Genomic DNA, 20,980 nt, shown 5'->3' on the forward strand with positions numbered 1-20,980 from the left:
AATTGGGGGATTATTGCTTGAACACCATGCTGAAGATGGCAGTCCCTAGGACTAATCTCATTAGCATTTCTAGATTAATAGCATACATAATGGTTTTGGAATTCCAAACCATTACTGTAATAAACCATAGTAATAAGGCGTTCACCATACAACTACATGGTGAAAATGTCAACCCATCCCTAGTTGCGGCAGGATAGTTAGTAGCTACTTGTGCATGATCTGCTACATTTGATAATGGGGGGTTATCAGTGTAGCACCGTGTGAAAATGGCTATAAATATAGCAAAACCTAGTCCGTAAAGAAATGATGGAATATATGAGCAGCATTATAACCTCAGATGGTGTATAATAAGTACAGGTAGTAACAGCAAATCCTAGTAACCGCTCAAGTCCAGTATAGAGTAAGTACTAGTCCTGATAGAAGACCATTAGCAATTGAATACCCTAGAAATCCTGAGATATAAAATGTAAGGACATAATGTCATGTTTATTTTTTTAGCAAGGCTTATGATAATGAAGAGTTCCAAGATTTCCACTTATCGTCTGTGTCATGGTACTGTATGTTCTTCCTCAGGGTCTATTGTCTTTCCTCTACGTCCGTTCTGTCGCCCGCCGTGACATCCGCCGTCCGTTCTGTCGCCCGCCGTGACATCCGCCGTCCGTTCTGTCGCCCGCCGTGACAGCTGCCGTCCGTTCTGTCGCCCGCCGTGACAGCCGCCGTCCGTTCTGTCGCCCGCCGTCCGTTCTGTCGCCCGCCGTCCGTTCTGTCGCCCGCCGTCCGTTCTGTCGCCCGCCGTCCGTTCTGTCGCCCGCCGTCCGTTCTGTCGCCCGCCGTCCGTTCTGTCGCCCGCCGTCCGTTCAATTTGTATATGCCGCTGTAACAGCCAAAGCTTTAAGGTTTTGAAAGGTGTTGCTGTCTCTAAAGCATCTATTGGTGTTATCAATATCTGTTTCTTCAGTATTTTTCTATTATGTTCATTTTACTTAGTGTTTTTCTTTCTTCTAGGCATGAGAAGTTGTTTCTATCTAGTGTGAACCTCAGAAGTAACCAAAATCCATGTGCTAGTCCTTCAACAAGACAAGGCAGGAAGCCAACATAAGATGGTATGTCCATAACTTTTTCCTTATTTTCCCACTTTACATTGTACACAACACAAAGAGGCAGAAAATGGCAATCTTTCGCTGGTCTCAATAATTCCCTTCTCTCTGTTAAAACTAAAAAAATATTGATTCATGATCCCCCCCCCCGTTATGAATCAAATCTTTTTAGTGTTAGTCGGGGGAAGGGATTGTTGGCATTGGTGGTTTGTTTGTTTTCTTAATCTTTGTGTTTTATTAATAGTAGGACGACTTATGTTCTACTCAAAGTAGTTTACTTTTCACCTTTTCTGGTGAAGACCCACTCGATCATCCCAGATTTCCTTAATTTTATATGGAGTAGTGCTGTATGTGATTACGGCCTCCACCTAGTGCTAAAGTACATTGGCTTGTGATATTTCGCGAGATATCAAATGTACTCTATAGATCCCATAGTACCAGGTTTTAAATGGCTATCCAAAGCTGGTTCCCAGAACTGCCCTTTTCATGATCACTAAAAGGTATTATGGTTCATAAGCCCCCATTATGAATCAAGCCTTTCTGTGTAAATTGAGGGGTGGTGAAGGGCGTTGGTGGTAGACTGCTATTTAACTGGTTATTTCCCCTTTAAAAAGTTGGAGTTCATCTTCAGACTATGTTTGAGATGGGCAGTGTAAAGGTAGTTGTAATCCATTATAGTGGCTTACTGTATGGCCATCAGGTGTAACATTTCCTTTTTCAGGTTATTCCATGAGGAAGCTAGAGAACCCACAAAGTTTACAATGGCAGTCCGAAGCTGGTTCCCAGAACTGCCCTTTTCATGATCACTTGAAGGTATTATGGTTCGTAAGCCCCCCATTATGAATCAAGCCTTTCTGTGCTAATGGAGGGGTGGTGAAGGGCGTTGGTGGTAGACTGCTATTTAGCTTGTAATTTCCCTTCATCTTCAAACTGTTTAAAATGAGCAGCGGTAGATTGTAATCCATTATGCAGGATAAATTAACCTCTATCAAGAGTATAGTTTAATCCTTCAGTGTAGGGTTTGGAAGGGAACTTCAGGTTGCAGGAAGGGGAGGAAGATGTAATTTTACCAATATTAGTAGAGATGTGTAAAATGTTTTAGTAGCTGACCTTTTAGGATGAACAAATCTTTATACAAAGGTACAAGGAAGGTACATGTATCTAATCTGCAGTTGCAATCCGTAAATGATTTTAGCAAAACTTTCCTAGTTTTAATGCACTTCAATATACTGTAATTTATGAGATAAATATAATCTGAGAAATTAGGTTTCTTTTCTAGGTTCTCGCTGACTGGGGAATATGATACATCTCTACATACATCTGCTATGCTGTGTAGTAATCATCCACTTGCAGTATCAAGAACACGTGCAACTTGGAGACCTGGCTACACTGGATTCTTAATGGGCTACAATTGAGCAATGTTGATAAAATGTAATTTCTTACCTTGAATCTGTTTCTACTACCATTTTAAGACTGTTTTTGGAAATGATAAGTCTATTACGAGAATAAAATTAGCATTTCCTTTTAAATGTACAAACTTTTTGTTTTACATTTTAATATATACATAAATTACAGGGAGTTGGTATTGGCAAGGCATTCATGTCAAGAGGGGGACACACACTAACAGATTTTGGCTAGTATATTTAGATAGGCTTGCAAACAACCATTTACCCAGGTGAAGGAAATCCTAGCTTTGACAAACAGCAAAAAAAAGTTGGTAATAGTAAAACGCAGCTTCTGTAGATTGCCTAATGTACACTTATCCATAAAGGGTATGGAATAACGCATCAGTTAAGGGAACCTGTCATCAGCATTTCACTTATTTCACCTGGGAAGCATGACAGGCCTGAGAGGGCACAGCATGTGCAGATGGGGGTAGGGTAAAGACTCTACCAGCCAGGTCTGGTGAGCAGGTAGCCATAGGGGGTCCCCCATAACCTGTATCAGTCCCCAGTACACGCAGTGCCAGGGTTTCAAACTCAGAAAAGGATAAACCAGAGTTCTGGACAGCTAGCATACGTAGTTGGCTCTGCAGCAATCCAGAGTCCACACCCTCGATGAACCTGTCCATGATTACACGCTCTCCGTCAGCTGGGGCTAGAGTGTCTACTTGGTACACAGCCCGGAAAGCCATCTGAAGGGCAAGTGCATAGTCCCTGAGGGTCTCACCTGGTCTCTGCCATCGCTCGTAGAAGTGGAGTCTAACCTTTGTTGGCGACTGGAGCTCAAACTCCTGCTGGAGCCGGCAAAGGATCTGGTCCATGCTGGTCTTGTCAGTGGATGGTCAGGAACGCACTTCCTCCGCAGCAGGTCCTTCCAGCTGACCCAGTAGGAGCTGCACCTTCTGACTGGGGGTCAGAGAAATAAACTCCAAGGTCCTTAGGATTTAGTCCTTGAATTCTGCAAGGGGATGTCGATCCCCTCTGTAGCTCGGCAAGTTGGAGGCTCCGAGGAACACTGGCATCCCAAATGACATAACTGGAGCAGGAACTGGAGGTGCGCTGGTAGCCGGAGGTGCAGATACGGTAGGAGATGCTGGAGCACTGATGCCCAGCTGTTCACTGCTGCTTGGATCAAGCATGGAGAAGTAATTTGTGTTGCTGTCCCTTTAAGAATTAATTGGTGTACTGCCGCTTTAAGACTGATGCTGCATCAGTGCACGCTATTTTACAGTCTTTCAAGGTGGTGCAGGAAGCTGAAGAGAACTTCCCTCTCTAATAGTCCAGACTGAAGATGCCAGGCAGCTGTAGGGAAGGTATATTGTGGCACTACTGTCCTCAGCAGGCCAGCGGCTTGTAGCGCAGCAGATATTTCACAGTAGTTCTGACACCATGACAAGGCTGCTTGTGGATCGGGGCACAGTTTAAGCCTGGAAACAGTAAGGCACAGTATATCACAGATCCAACACATATAACAGAGAAGCTCCCCCTCTTGAATAAAGCACCCGAGGGATTTGTCACATGCAACTGTAATCCTGTCTGTAGCGGACAGCATGCAGAGTTACAAAGTATAGTCAGTTTGATGGTGGACCGCTCTGGTGGTGCCACATGGTTAATGGAGGACAGCCAGACAATCTGTTAATCTGTGGCTTATGAGAAAAGTCCTTTGGACCAGCACACCGCCAAATCCTGTTCGTGACGCCAGAAAAAGCCTTGCGGTATGCAGAGGGAGACCAGATGGTGCATGAGTTGGCAGCAGGGCTGGCTGGGACTTGTGGTCCTTCAGATATCACGTTGGTGTCACGGGTGGAGTGGCCGACCCCTGCGTCTCTACCTCTGAACCCACACAGCTTTTGTCAAGGTGCAAGTCTGCAGTAAAGAGACACCAACTCGGTTGTAACGGGGTAACAAGATGGTAACCTTTACTGATGAGGTCTGTGCAGATAATGGCAAATAGTCATTTGCAGGATAAGAGTAGTAGTACACAGACTAGCAAAGGAGGTGTAATATACTTGGTCACAATTCCCTGAAATGGTATAATTATCTCTAGCTGGAATAATGGCTAGGGTGAATACGATAACTCTCGGTTGATATGGGTGACTGACACAGTCCAATATTATGGAATCTACCAAGGGTAGGGCCTTCACAGCTTGGCTCACTGTGGATGGTTTCTTGAGGCTTTTACTCATGGTTTGGCGCTGGCACGATACCCTCTTGGGGAACGTACAGCAAAACGGATCTCAACTTGATAGCCGGAAAGTGCGCACCATTAAAGGCGTAACGCATTGCAGTGTGTTAGAATATTTTATGTTCTTATCAAGGAGATTCAAGGAGTCCTCTGAATAGAAATGCGCGTCTTTATTCTTATCGATAATGAGACATTATGGCAAAATGCCTCCTGCTACCTTCAGTATCATAGCTTTTATACATGAGTGAAACCTAGTTCAAACCAGTCCTTGCACAGCTTTATCTCTTTACTGGACTTTGATACTTGTAAATGTACACGACCGTTCAAAAGTTTAGGGTCACTTAGAAATTTCCTTATTTTTGCAAAAAAAGCACAGTTTTTTGCAATGAAGATAACATTAAATTAATCTGAAATACACTCTATACATTGTTAATGTGCTAAATTACTATTCTAGCTGCAAACGTCTGGTTTTTAATGCAATATCTACATAGGTGTATAGAGGCCCATTTCCAGCAACCATCACTCCAGTGTTCTAATGGTACATTGTGTTTGCTAACTGTGTTAGAAGGCTAATGGATGATTAGAAAACACTTGAAAACCCTTGTGCAATTATGTTAGCACCGCTGTAAACTGTTTTGCTGGAGCTATAAAACATTTGTGGGTTCGATTAAACTCTCAAAATGGCTAGAAAAAGAGCTTTCATGTGAAACTCGACAGTCTATTGTTCTTAGAAGTGAAGGCTATTCCATGCGAGAAATTGCCAAGAAACTGAAGATTTCCTACAACGGTGTGTATTACTCCCTTCAGAGGACAGCACAAACAGGAAGAGACAGTAGAAAGAGAAGTGAGAGGCCCCGCTGCACGACTGAACAACAAGACAAGTACATTAGAGTCTCTAGTTTGAGAAATAGACGCCTCACAGGTCCTCAACTGGCAGCTTCATTAAATAGTACCCGCAAAACGCCAGTGTCAACGTCTACAGTGAAGAGGCGACTCCGGGATGCTGGCCTTCAGGGCAGAGTGGCAAAGAAAAACCCATATCTGAGACTGGCTAATAAAAGGAAAAAAGATTAATATGGGCAAAAGCACACAGACATTGGACAGAGGAAGATTGGAAAAAAGGGTTATGGACAGACGAATCGAAGTTTGAGGTGTTTGGATCACACAGAAGAACATTTGTGAGACGCAGAACAACTGAAAAGATGCTGGAAGAGTGCCTGATGCCATCTGTCAAGCATGGTGGAGGTAATGTGATGGTCTGGGGTTGCTTTGGTGCTGGTAAAGTGGGAGATTTGTACAAGGTAAAAGGGATTTTGAATAAGGAAGGCTATCACGCTTGATTGGAGCCAATTTCATCCTACAACAGGACAATGACCCAAAGCTCACCTCCAAATTATGCAAGAACTATTTAGGGAAGAAGTAGGCAGCTGGTATTCTATCTGTAATGGAGTGGCCAGCGCAGTCACCAGATCTCAACGCCATAGAGCTGTTGTGGGAGCAGCTTGACCGTATGGTACACAAGAAGTGCCCATCAAGCCAATCCGACTTGTGGGAGGGGCTTCTGGAAGCATGGGGTGAAATTTCTAAAGATTACCTCAGCAAATTAACAACTAGAATGCCAAAGGTCTGCAATGCTGTAATTGCTGCAAATGGAGTATTCTTTGACGAAAGCAAAGTTTGAAGGAGAAAATTATTATTTCAAATAAAAATTATTTCTAACCTTGTAAATGTCTTGACTATATTCTCTAGTCAATTTGCAACTCATTTCATGGAAAACACAAAATTGTCTGGGTGACCCCAAACTTTTGATCGGTAGTGTAAATACTTCACCTCTCTCTCTAAAGGAATTCAACTGCCCACCCCCCTTTACTTGATAACATATTAAACACCTTGTCAGCAAAAAAATCTTTGCAGAGAAACTTGTATAGCTCAATACACACATTTAGTTTCCAATACATAAATTTAAAATAAAACTTCCGTAACATTCCCCCCTGTTGTAAATTCATCAAGAAATGTTCTGTGAGACATCTAAAACAGATTTTCTCAAAATTTCACCAGAATCTTGACCATCATCATGGGGTGTTTCCAAGCCATCGCATAAGTTCTCATTTTGAATCTCTTGGTACATTGTTTTAGTAATTGAAGTGTCAATGAGTCTCTGAATTAATCCTTTTATGCAAGAAATGCAGCAACATCCACAAATTACAAGTATGCCTGCCACTGTTGCTAAGTAAATCAATAGACTGAATATGTGGTTACTCCATTTTCCAAACCATCCTTCAAGCCAATTAGTGAAGATGTCATTTAGTTTAGTTTTCCACAAGCTCTTCAGACAGGGAATTGAGTCCATCCAATGCCTTGGTAATACTGCCATCAGGAGCTGTATTATTGGAATCACTGGATATAACTGTAGTGTAATCACTTATATAGTTTGCAGAGTGCATGTGTAGGACTGGTATCTACCACTATATGGTCACTGTATGGTGGTAATATTGGTCTATGCATAGTATTTTATTCCGTAACAGTATGGTGGTATTATTCAGTCACTATGTAGTGGTATTATGTAGTTATGGTGTGGAGGTATTTTTCACTAACATTATGGTGTATTATTGGTAATGTTGGTATTACATTCTATATAAATTATTGTTGTGTGTGCTGTGGGAAACTGTGAGTGTGGCAGCATGTGATTATGCTTGAAGACAGGCCACAGAGTACCACATTTTGTACATTGACAAGTGTGAATTATGTGTGGAGTGGGGGCCCATAGCTTATGTACAGCCCAATGATTGTCACGGTTTGTGGGTATGTGGACCCACTAGACCGCACCGAAGTAGCAGGGAGGCAGCTGGCCAAAGAACAGGAAACCCCAGCAATACAAAGTCCCACACAAGGGTACCTGGGTAGTCCAGACAGTAGCCGCAGCTCTGGCACGGATGGAGGTGGGTGCAGCAGGTAATGCCAGACATGGCGGATGACAGCAGGTGCCACAGGTTGCGCCAGACGTGGCGAATCCCTCTTTACGTGACAGAAGACAAAGGACGTGGAAAACAACAGCAGGTACAGTAAACACGACTCCAACTAAGGCTTTATTCAGACGAACGGACCTATATTAGTCTATGGGGCCGTACAGACATGTGCGTGCTTTTACGCAACGTTGGTCCGTTGCGAAAAAGTCACGACATGTCCGTTTTTTCGGTGTTTTCCACGCATCACGCACCCATTGAAGTCAATGGGTGCGTGAAAACAACGCACGGCACACGGAAGCACCTCCGTACGCACAGCGTTTTTCACGCAACACTTGCTAAGCCTATGTAAATGAGTTGACCAAACTAGACAAAACAAGCACAAACCAGGAAGTGGGTTTTCACTTGCTGGGCACATGCGCACAGTTCCAAACGACATCTGCTGGAATGCCACGTGTGTGCGATGTGGAAAAGCTCATCTGCTTGGTCCATGAGAGGCCACAGTTGTGGAACACAAGCGCAGAGGCCTACCACGACCGCATGGGCAAGGAGGTTGGCTGGGATGAGGTCGCGCAGAGCCTATTCGGACAGGAGTGGGCTAAAAGCACCACAAGGGACCGCAAGAGCATAGGTAAGTGCAGATCTGTATTTATGCTAATGAAATCGCCCATGCTGTAGTGTATATCCTTGTGTTTCACATGTTCCTACTGTGCTTGGTCGCGGGTGTGTCACAGCATCATTAGGCAGGTGTATAATGTTTAGTGGTGTTTAAGGGATGGCGACGTTTCGGACAAGTGCCGTTTTCAGTGATGCCACCTGGTGACCTTGTTTTTTTGATTGGTGTTCCTATGTCCAGTTGATGATGTTAAAACCCGGTGGAGGAGCTGTCGGGATCAATTCCGGAGGGAATTGGGAAGCAGAGGGCGAAGTGGGGACGGCGCGCCCAAAAAGCGCCAATACATCTACACGAAACAACTAATGTTCCTGAAGGACATTATGGAGATGCAGCCGTAAGTACTGACTGTACCTTGATGACTTGTGTGTGGTCAGTTAAAAATCAGACAAAAATGGTTGTTTGTCCCTTGTGCCCATGTTAAAAGGAGTAACGCAAATTGTTTCTGGCAGATGCAGTGATAATCTTCTCGACACCGAGGAGGAGGCTGGCCATGAGGAGTCGCAGCCGGCCCCGGAACAACATCCCTTGCTGCCCTTGACCCCCGAGGCGACGGCACCACAAGCAGCCACCCAGTCAAGCAGCCAACCCTAGCTGCCAGGGGACGTCGACAATCCCCGGACGCCACCAGCCAGGCGCCGGCGCAGCCAGGTTGCCACAACAGGTGCCAACGCGGACTCCTGAGTCCTGGAGTACCTCTGCCGCTGTTCTGAGGAGGACGCCTGTGACGCGTTTGGCCGGAGCATAGCGCTGCTACTCCGGCGAGTACCTGACTACCGGATGGCGCGCGTCCAAGGCTCCATCCTTGCCATAATTGACTCGGCCACTCCTCCTAACAATCCACGCCAGTGCTTCCAGGTAATAGAGCATTGGCGTGGATTGCCTGAGGAATCGGTGCCCTCCTCTGCACCTCTCCCTTCCCAGCCTGCCAACCCCTTTCCCCGGCCACAGTTCCAGCGGCCAATGGGGAGCATAATGTCACCTGGTCATGTGGTGGTTCGGGACCGGCCTTTCGCACCCTACGCCAGACCCCAGCAACCCTTTGCCCAGGGCCCCCCAGCAGGGTTCAACACTCTGTATCAGCACCACTATGCTGTTGAGGAACATCCTCAGCAGGCACAGGGACAGCAAAGTGGTGCTGAAATGCAAAGCTATCACTCGCCATCACACAGATATCAGGATTTGTAGCGCTGTGTCGGCAGATTATGGTGTGCTCGTTGTTGTGAGCAAAACCTAGAAAAACGAGTAGGTTAATTTTGCATCATGTTGGTGCGTTTTGGTTATTTTTTTTCCCTGCTTGTTTATGTTTAAACAAATAAGAGCCTTTATCGCCAATGTATATATAAAAGTTTAAATCTTTATTACACAAACACTGTACATAATTAAAATAACATAAAGAGACAACTCTAGTATAACAAGCGGAGACCGCACCAAGTATTGTTACTACCTATCATCCCAGGGTAGCTACATAACTATTTAAATAGGCATCTGATTCAAAGTTAACATACCAGTAATACACCATTACTCAGAAGTAAGAAAGAAGAGAGAACAATGTCTCCATGGGTAAATAGTTGTGAGTAGGAAAGGGTGCAATACCTATCATAATAGATAGTGATTGAATCAAGACAAGACTGCTAAGACACAGGCTTACCCATAGGTAGAATCAAATAGGTATAGACGGGTGGTGTCCGCTCCGCTGCATAGACCCCGACGCGCGTTTCGCCACGTAGTGCTTCCTCAGGGAGATGTAGACTAATGTGTGCTCTATCTTTGCCACCATATATAATGCCCAAGCCCTGAGATTGTGATGCCGTTCAACGGCGCATCCCCGCTGGGACCGCCGGAAGCGAGGCAATCCCCACATCCGGCTCCCGGCACGGCAGCACGTGTCCGGATTCCCGACGCGTAACGGGAGTTCCGGACATGCGCAGTGCGCCGAAGGAGGCGGAGGGCATCGCTGACAGCCGCCACAGCGGGCATGCGCACGAACGACGGCACCACAATCCAGGTATAGAGCCTAACCCTGATGCATTACACCAGTCGATCACCTTGTCCTCACACTATAAATTATCTTGACAGTGTGCTTGTAAGTGAGCCCAATACACCCATCATAAACATAGGAATGGTCAGAGGCTGCCTCTTCATTTATCTATGTATATCTGTTATATAAAGGGAATATATTTACAATAAAGAGATCACTTGGTATATATTGACCAATGTATGTGTGTATTGGTGTAAAGGAACGGGGTGGTCTAAAATTACGGCCACTTCCATTTGTGTGTATGAAGGCGGATAAGTGCCGTTTTTTATAAGTGTAAAAGGAAATGAAAGAAAAGAGAAGAACAAAATTTTTTTTATAATACAATAACGTGCCACCAAAAAAAGGGAGAATAAAAAATGATAATATTAAGGGGTACATGAATGACCCGAGTGCAATTCACAAACAGAGGAGGCATATGCCATACAGTAAAGAAGAACACTAAATACTATATAACAAAAGATTCAATATAGGGTTAAATGACAGACACAATACATAAGGTTAACCCATTCAATCATAAATAAATAATCAACCACTTTATGAAATTAAAACACCCCATATATCAAATAACGAAATTATTAAATGAGTGCATCAATACATCCCCACCTAACTACAGTACATAATATTCGCAATGTATGGTTATACCACAAACCAGCTCACTATGTAAACAGTGGTGAGATCATAATATATATATATTAAAAGGTAAATCCATGTCACAAAAATAGATATGTGAAAAAGTGATGATCACTGGTAATAAAACAATTAAAATACCCCCCCAATACACCAATAATACAATAATAGTCAAATACATCAATAGGTACAAGGAAATACATATACAAATAGTGACACTCAATTCACTTGGCTCGATAGCTAACTTAAATAAATGCTATATGTGTCCTATCCTGTAGATACTCCTAGAGACACACTGCACATATTCAAGATTGATATCCATACATTGAGATACACATCAAAAGGAGGGAATATTTTTACACACTGTCTAAGCATAACAGATACAATTTCCATACAGTGGAAATAGGTGGACAAATGTTGTACAAGTTGTCCCACGAGGATCGAGTCCGGCCCAATCCACAGAGCAAGATAGCAGGTACTTGATATATCACATATGATGCCTAATAGAGAGGACATATAGAGCAACACATAACTAAAATACAAAAAATATGATAAAAACAAATGGGCGGTAAAGATTGTGAAATAAGTTTTACAAAAATGGGACAAAACTAAGGTTTTCGTTGAGTCCCCGTGGTGTCATGGATCCCAGCATGACAATCCATTTGGATTCCCTTTGCGCCAGAACCCTCTTAACATTCCCCCCCCCCCCTGATGCCACAATGTATCCTATCAATACCTTTAACCGAAAAAGTTCTCGGATTACAGTCATGGTACCTCTTAAAATGCCGAGGTATGGTCTTCAGTTATGTCGGGTCATCTACCTCACTGGCCCCCAAGATATCACGTACATGTTCTCTAGTACGGATTCTCAGTTCTCGAGAAGTCAGTCCGATATATATCTTTGAGCACCCACATGTAGCGTAGTAAATCACATGTGTCGTGCTACATTAAATATATTCACGGATATTAAAATTATGTGTTCCATCTGCTGAGGAAAAGTTTGTTGCCCGACAAATGTTGGCACATGCTCTACATTTACCGCAAAGATAACATCCTTTTCTGGGTCCACGGGAACCAAAAGGTGATATCTGACGAAGGACATAGTGGCTTTTTACAAGGAAATCCCTTAGGTTCCTGGCTCTTCTCGCAGTCATCAGGGGTCTCTCAGATAAACTCTGAGCTAAATGAGGTTCAGACATAAGAATAGGCCAGTGGTGCTCCAAGATACTCTGCATCTTGTTCCACTGCCCATTGTAGGTAGATATAAAGCGTACCCCAGACTGATTGTCCAATTGTTTTTTAGGTTTCAGGAGGTCATTACGCAGTGTCGTTTTTGCTCTCCTGTAGCCCAACTTGATGGCCCTATTGCTGTATCCTCTATCCATAAATCTATTCCTCAGATCTGCTGATTGGCGTTCAAAAAGAGCATCAGACGAGCAGATCCGCCTCATCCTAAGGAACTGACCAACCGGGATGGCCTTAATCGTAAAATTCCGACCCTATACCTCCTACCGAAAATCCACAAAGATCCCATTGACCCCCCGGGGCGTCCAATCGTGTCCGGGATAGAGGGATAATGCGATCCCGTATGTAAATTCTTTGATCACTATTTGAAACCCATGGTATATGATTTACCTTCCTATGTCAAGGACACGATGGACGTTCTCGGTAGGGTCAGTGGTATCCAAGTGGAATCAGATATGTACCTTGTGACCGCAGACATCGAGTCACTCTATACGAGTATTAGGCATCAGGACGGGCTGGAGGCGGTCCGTTTCTTCCTGGGGACCAGCAACCGGGATGGCCAATTTTGTGATTTTATCCTTGAATTATTACAATTTATTTTAAGCCATAATCTTTTTGTATTCTTATTTGCAGCGGCAGGGTACAGCAAAGGGGGCGGCATGTGCGCCATCCTATGCGAACCTGTTTCTCGGACTTTGGGAGAGACAGGTTTTCCTTGGGGACGGCGCCCACGCTGCCGACCAGGTGCAGATGTGGCTGCGATATATTGATGACATTTTCTTTATTTGGCAGGGATCGGAGTCTGGCCTGATGGGTTTCATGCAGCAACTGAACCTAAGGCCTCATTTACACGAGCGTGTGCGTTTTGCGCGCGCAAAAAACGCTGCGTTTTGCGCGCGCAAAAGGCACTTGGCAGCTCCGTGTGTCATCCGTGTATGATGCGCGGCTGCGTGATTTTCGCGCAGCCGCCATCATATAGATGAGGCTAGTCGACGTCCGTCACTGTCCAAGGTGCTGAAAGAGCTAACTGATCGGCAGTAACTCTTTCAGCACCCTCGACAGTGAATGCCGAACACAATATACACCAACCTGTGAATAAAAAAAGACTTTCATACTTACCAAGAACTTCCTGCTTCCCCCAGTCCGGGCTCCCGGCCGTTGCCTTGGTGACGCGTCCCTCTCTTGTCATCCGGCCCCACCTCCCAGGATGACGCCGCAGTCCATGAGACCGCTGCAGCCTGTGATTGGCTGCAGCCTGTGCTTGGCCTGTGATTGGCTGCAGCTGTCTCTTTGACTGAACTGTCATCCCGGGAGGTCGGACCGGAGTTATCGGTAAGTCAGAACGTCTTTTTTTTTTTACAGGTTCATGGATTTTCTGAGCGGAAGTCACTGTCCATGGTGCTGAACCAGTTTAACGCTTTCAGGACCGTGGACAGTGACTGTCTCCTGACGTCGCGTACCCGAACTTTTTTTACCGGTTTCGGTCAAAACGAGTTTGGCCGAACCCGGTGAAGTTCGGTGCGCTCATCTCGAATTTGACACTCCGTTTGGATGTTTGTAAACAGAAAAGCACGTGGTGCTTTTCTGTTTACATTCAGGAGTTTGACAGCTCTTGCGCGAATAACGCAGTTCGCACGGAAGTGCTTCCGTGCGGCATGCGTGGTTTTCACGCACCCATTGACTTCAATGGGTGCGTGAGTGCGCGAAAAACGCACGATTATAGAACATGTCGTGAGTTTTTTTCTGCGCACACGCGCTGAGCGCAATTCACGCATCGTCTAAACTGCCCCATTGACTAATATAGGTGCGTACGACATGCGTGCAAAGCACGCGCGTCGCACGCGCGTATAATACGTTCGTGTAAATGAGGCCTAAATCCATTTAATATTAAGTTAACATATAAACATCATCGTCACCAAGTAGAATTTTTGGATATACGGATTTTTTCTGACAGTCAAGGTTTTCTACATACAGATGTATTCCGTAAGTCCACATCGGTTAATTCATTGCTGCATGCCTCATCGGCCCATACTCCATCCACGATTAAGGCCATCCCGGTTGGTCAGTTCCTTAGGATGAGGCGGATCTGCTCGTCTGATGCCCTTTTTGAACGCCAATCAGCAGATCTGAGGAATAGATTTATGGATAGAGGATACAGCAATAGGGCCATCAAGTTGGGCTACAGGAGAGCAAAAACGACACTGCGTAATGACCTCCTGAAACCTTAAAAAACAATTGGACAATCAGTCTGGGGTACGCTTTATATCTACCTACAATGGGCAGTGGAACAAGATGCAGAGTATCTTGGAGCACCACTGGCCCATTCTTATGTCTGAACCTCATTTAGCTCAGAGTTTATCTGAGAGACCCCTGATGACTGCGAGAAGAGCCAGGAACCTAAGGGATTTCCTTGTAAAAAGCCACTATGTCCCTCGTTAGATATCACCTTTTGGTTCCCGTGGACCCAGAAAAGGATGTTATCCTTGCGGTAAATGTAGAGCATGTGCCAACATTTGTCGGGCAACAAACTTTTCCTCAGCAGATGGAACACATAATTTTAATATCCGTGAATATATTTAATGTAGCACGACACATGTGATTTACTACGCTACATGTGGGTGCTCAAAGATATATATCGGACTGACTTCTCGAGAACTGAGAATCCGTACTAGAGAACATGTACGTGATATCTTGGGGGCCAGTGAGGTAGATGACCCGACACAACTGAAGACCATACCTCTGCATTTTAAGAGGTACCATGACTGTAATCCGAGAACTTTTTCGGTTAAAGGTATTGATAGGATACATTGTGGCATCAGGGGGGGGGGGGGAATGTGAAGAGGGTTCTGGCGCAAAGAGAATCCAAATGGATTGTCATGCTGGGATCCATGACACCACGGGGACTCAACGAAAACCTTAGTTTTGTCCCATTTTTGTAAAACTTATTTCACAATCTTTACCGCCCATTTGTTTTTATCATATTTTTTGTATTTTAATTATGTGTTGCTCTATATGTCCTCTCTATTAGGCATCATATGTGATATATCAAGTACCTGCTATCTTGCTCTGTGGATTGGGCCGGACTGGATCCTCGTGGGACAACTTGTACAACATCTGTCCACCTATTTCCACTGTATGGAAATTGTATCTGTTATGCTTAGACAGTGTGTAAAAATATTCCCTCCTTTTGATGTGTATCTCAATGTATGGATATCAATCTTGAATATGTGCAGTGTGTCTCAAGGAGTATCTACAGGATCGGACACATATAGCATTTATTTAAGTTAGCTATCGAGCCAAGTGAATTGAGTGTCACTATTTGTATATGTATTTCCTTGTACCTATTGATGTATTTGACTATTATTGTATTATTGGTGTATAGGGGGGGTATTTTAATTGTTTTATTACCTGTGATCATCACTTTTTCACATATCTATTTTTGTGACATGGATTTACCTTTTAATATATATATATTATGATCTCACCACTGTTTACATAGTGAGCTGGTTTGTGGTATAACCATACATTGCGAATATTATGTACTGTAGTTAGGTGGGGATGTATTGATGCACTAAATTAATAATTTCGTTATTTGATATATGGGGTGTTTTAATTTCATAAAGTGGGTGATTATTTATTTTTCGCAATCGATTTATTTATGATTGAATGGGTTAACCTTATGTATTGTGTCTGTCATTTTAACCCTATATTGAATCTTTTGTTATATAGTATTTAGTGTTCTTCTTTACTGTATGGCATATGCCTCCTCTGTTTGTGAATTGCACTCGGGTCATTCATGTACACCTTAATATTATCATTTTTTATTCTCCCTTTTTTTGGTGGCACGTTATTGTATTATAAAAAATTTTTTGTTCTTCTCTTTTCTTTCATTTCCTTTTACACTTATAAAAAACGTCACTTATCCGCCTTCATACACACAAATGGAAGTGGCCGTAATTTTAGACCACCCCGTTCCTTTACACCAATACACACATACATTGGTCAATATATACCAGGTGATCTCTTTATTGTAAATATATTCACATCCCTTTATATAACAGATATACATAGATAAATGAAGAGGCAGCCTCTGACCATTCCTATGTTTATGATGGGTGTATTGGGCTCACTTACAAGCACACTGTCAAGATAATTTATAGTGTGAGGACAAGGTGATCGACTGGTGTAATGCATCAGGGTTAGGCTCTATAATTGGATTGTGGTGCCGTCGTGCGCATGCCCGCTGTGGCGGCTGCCAGCGATGCTCTCCCCCTCCGCCTCCTTCGGCGCACTGCGCATGTCCAGAACTCCCGTTACGCGTTGGGAATCCGGACACGTGCTGCCGTGCTGGGAGCCGGATGTGGGGATTGCCTCGCTTCCGGCGGTCCCAGCGGGGATGCGCTGCTGAACGGCATCACAATTTCAGGGCTTGGGCATTATATATGGGGGCAAAGATAGAGCACACATTAGACTACATCCCACTGAGGAAGCACTACGTGGCGAAACGCGCGTCGGGGTCTATGCAGCAGAGCGGACACCACCTGTCTATACCTATTTGATTCTACCTATGGGTAAGCCTGTGTCTTAGCAGTCTTGTCTTGATTCAATCACTATCTATTATGATAGGTATTGCACCCTTTCCTACACACAACTATTTACCCATGGAGACATTGTTCTCTCTTCTTTCTTACTTCTGAGTAATGGTGTATTACTGGTATGTTAACTTTGAATCAGATGCCTATTTAAATAGTTATGTAGCTACCCTGGGATGATAGGTAGTAACAATACTTGGTGCGGTCTCCGCTTGTTATACTAGAGTTGTCTCTTTATGTTATTTTAATTATGTACAGTGTTTGTGTAATAAAGATTTAAACTTTTATATATACATTGGCGATAAAGGCTCTTATTTGTTTCTTTGTGGTATATGGATTATCATCGAGCTGCCTAGATGATATGGGGGGACAGTTGTGGTTTAAACAGTTCCCAGCCCTTGTTACAAATCCATTTGGAGTCTATATATTGATTCTTGTTTATGTTTAAAGTGCATTTTCCACATTACACAATAAAGTGTGGGTTTTTTTGGCATGAAAATTTGTTGTGTTTGCCTCCATCTATGTGCTGGAACCCAGGTTCCCCAACAGGTCCTTTTAGGTAACGTTGGAACATTATGGCCACGTCCCGAGATAGTTGCATGCCATTATTGAGGTATTAGTGTATCTTTTGTGGTTTTGCTCAATTCCTCATACTGTGCTCTGCTGCATTGCAGTGCTGAGGGAAATTCCGGGCGATTGACTTTTGGCTTTGTATTTGTGAACATTGGCTAAGCCAATGTGCCTCACATGCTATTTCGTTTAGGACATGAAAACAAAACAGCAAAACCACCAAAGATATAAGCTCGCAACCCACGTCAAGGGTCCTCATGTCTTGCGAGTCCCTAATCCTAAAATCCCCACCCCAAATTACGCAAAATTAAATGAACAAATGATACATTGGGCCACTAATCTCCACTAGGACACCCTTCACAGAACATCCTCCTGCCATGGCAGTGCTCCATCGGGCTGTCAAAATATTTGGTAAATATGTCGCATACTCGAATACCAGATGTTTGAGCACTTCCGAGTGGAATTTGGTGCGGAATGGTTGATGTTGAAACATTTTGGCGAATATATTCAGCATCACAGCCGCCGTCATGTATGCGACAAAAATTATGAAGCACGACACACGCTTGTATGACACGGGTGACATTTTGCGGCGTCCGTTGCATAGTGGTGAGAAAAACACGCCATTTGGTTGACATTATGCCAAATGCACATTCCACACATCTGCGTGCTCTGCTAAGTCGGTAATTGAATATGCGCCGACGGTCTTCGAACAAATGGGCGCATTACTTGGCTTGTGAGGCCAAAACCCTCATCTGCCACAATTACATAAGGGACTGGTGTTCCTTGCCTTCCAGGCAGGAGGCTCGGTTCCGGCACAGATAGTTGATTGCTCATCAGACGATGGCACATTCTGGTTGTGTTCGAAAGATGCGGGCATCAGCAGAGCTTCCATAGGACCCAATGTGTACAATGGTAAAACAATAATTGCTGTCGGCCAAGGCCAACAAGACGATGGAAAAAAACTGTTTGTAATTATAGAATCGGGATCCAGAGTGGGGGGCTTTTTGACACGAATATGCTTGCCGTCTAGGGCACCAATACAATTTGGAAATTGGGTGGTGGTGAGAAAATCCGCAGAAATCGTAAGCCAGTGCTCTGTCGTGGGCTGAGGCATCACTGTGGCCTTCAATCGCTGCCACATCACAACACAGGTGTCGGTCACAATGCCCGAAATTGTAACGAATGATAGCTGTTTCCTGTAACAAGAAATCTACATGGGCGAGATGCAAAAACACAACACACAAATAAACGTGATGTAGGACATGACACACACACACCGTCCTGTAAGCTGCAATTGTATAAAACACACATACCTCAACGTCACAAGGAGTCGCTCCTCGGGGGAAATGCAGCGCCGCATGTTTGTGTCCTGGTAGGTGATTCCTGGGCGAATCTGGTCTAGCAGAATATCAAATGTCGACACAGACATGCGACAAAACGACCAAAATTTCTCGGGGTGGCTGCGAAGGTCATCATATAGAGTATGAAAATGGCCTTTGGAGGTGCGCTGGGCCACAAGAGGGTGAACCCAAATCCTCCCTCTTCTCCGGGTTCCCTCCTGAAGCATGGGTCGCCGCTCACCAAATCTCCGAGAAACCATCCAGGATATCAGCACACGGCCCAGCGGAGTCAAGGGCATAATGTTGATTTTGTACCTGCAAACAAGGCAAGAAACACCCTACACGACCAAAAGTAGTTTGCAAGGTGCCAACAGGATGAAAACATGTGCTCACATCAAGCAGGTGTTGGAGAAAGTGACTTTTTGTAGGCTGCCCTCTCCATTACTCCACCCTCCATTGTTTTTACGCGCGTAAAAAACGCATGCCATATGCGCGTTAAAAACGCACTAACGCAGCCCTTACGGATGCCACACGCAACTACAACGCAACAAAAACGTCGCATTTTATACGCCGAAAAAACGCCACGCTCGTGTGAATCCAGCCTAATAAAAATTAAAACCACAGAAAAGGCCATACTCACAGATTAGGAGGTGAGTAAAAAAACCCGTTTCAAAACAGGACGCAACCAGGTCAGAGAATGCTGTTGATGGGAAGTGCCCAGGTGTGTTTAAATAATGTGAGTATGGCCTTTTCTGTGGTTTTAATTACATTCTATGTCCCATTTTTTTGCAAATCCAGCCTAATAGGCACAGGAACAAGAACACAGCACGGGATACAGGAGCAGGTAACAGGGCACGGGTAACAACTGGAACGGAAACACTAAGGGACCATTTGCAAGACAGACTAGGGATATACTAACAACGCTCAGGCAAGGATCAGAAGGGCTGGGGACTTCTTATAGACCAGGAAATCATGTGTGTTGATGATGATGATTTTCTTTAAGAGCAGGCACGAGCGTGCGTGCGCACCCTACAGGACACAGCGGACCGGAGCGGAAGTGAGCGCTGGTGTCTCCTAGGAAGGAGATGGGGACCAGCGCTCACAGATCCATGGCTGTGGGCGTCAGGAGGTGAGTAGACCCGACGGCCCCCGGCCATGGACGCTACAATGGTCGTATTAATCCACCACTGAATGAACGTTATCTGAGGAGGATACTAACTGAGTTATATTGAGTCACTGTCTGTCTGAAACTCCCCCCAGACCTACACTCAATGTGAAGTCAAACCACTTTATCCACACACACATTTTTCCCTTGTTGGGGTATATGCATACATGCTAGTTTTGTGGTCTTTTTTTTGCTATGATTTGCGCAAAACCACAGTAAAAAACAAACGCTACAAAACAGGCACGTGTAAATACATCCTTAACCTGGCTGATATGGGAGTTTTGGGTGGGAACGGTGGCAACTCTAATTTGAAGTAATATTGTGGCCATTTTACTGCTCACATTTAGGGGTGAACTTTTGTCCTCGGCTTAGAGTTATTCATTTTTATCTTTCTTTAAGAATCTACAGATCAACTTTTATGTTGATGTACAAAGCCTAATGTAGCTGCAGATGTTTTTGGCCATCTTAGCCTATGTATGTCTCTTCTAATATGGCATCAAATATGGCATCAAGATTGCACACGTTAGCATACTATAGCTTTATACCAAACATGCCTTTCTCATAAAGAGCACCCGTGTTGTATTACACGTGATTTTTGGCTTGCTTCCCTTGCTTTCTTATGATCTATAATTCTTTAGACATATTTTTTTGGAAGGCTGTCCCCTTCAGGAGAAAACAGCTCCTGCATTTCAGACGTAATTGTTCGTAGTCGCGTTTTGCGAGGCGTCAATTAACGGATGTAATTTGGAGCTGTTCTTCATTGAAGTCAATGAAAAATGACTCAAATTACGTCCCAAGAAGTGTCCTGCACTTCTTTGACGAGGCTGTCATTTTACGCACCGTCTTTTGACAGCGACGCGTAAAATGACAGGTCGTCGGCAAACCGATTGAAATGAATGGGCAGATATTTGCCGACGTATTTGAGCTGTGTTTTCAGGCATAATTTGAGGCGTAAAACGCCTCGTTTACACCTGAAAAAAGGTTGTGTGAACCCAGCCTAAACAATCAAGAAGTGACATGCTACTTCTTTTAATGAGGCT

This window comes from Rhinoderma darwinii, chromosome 8 (genome assembly GCF_050947455.1).
Source record: "Rhinoderma darwinii isolate aRhiDar2 chromosome 8, aRhiDar2.hap1, whole genome shotgun sequence".
In the NCBI taxonomy this organism is placed as follows: Eukaryota; Metazoa; Chordata; class Amphibia; order Anura; family Rhinodermatidae; genus Rhinoderma; species Rhinoderma darwinii.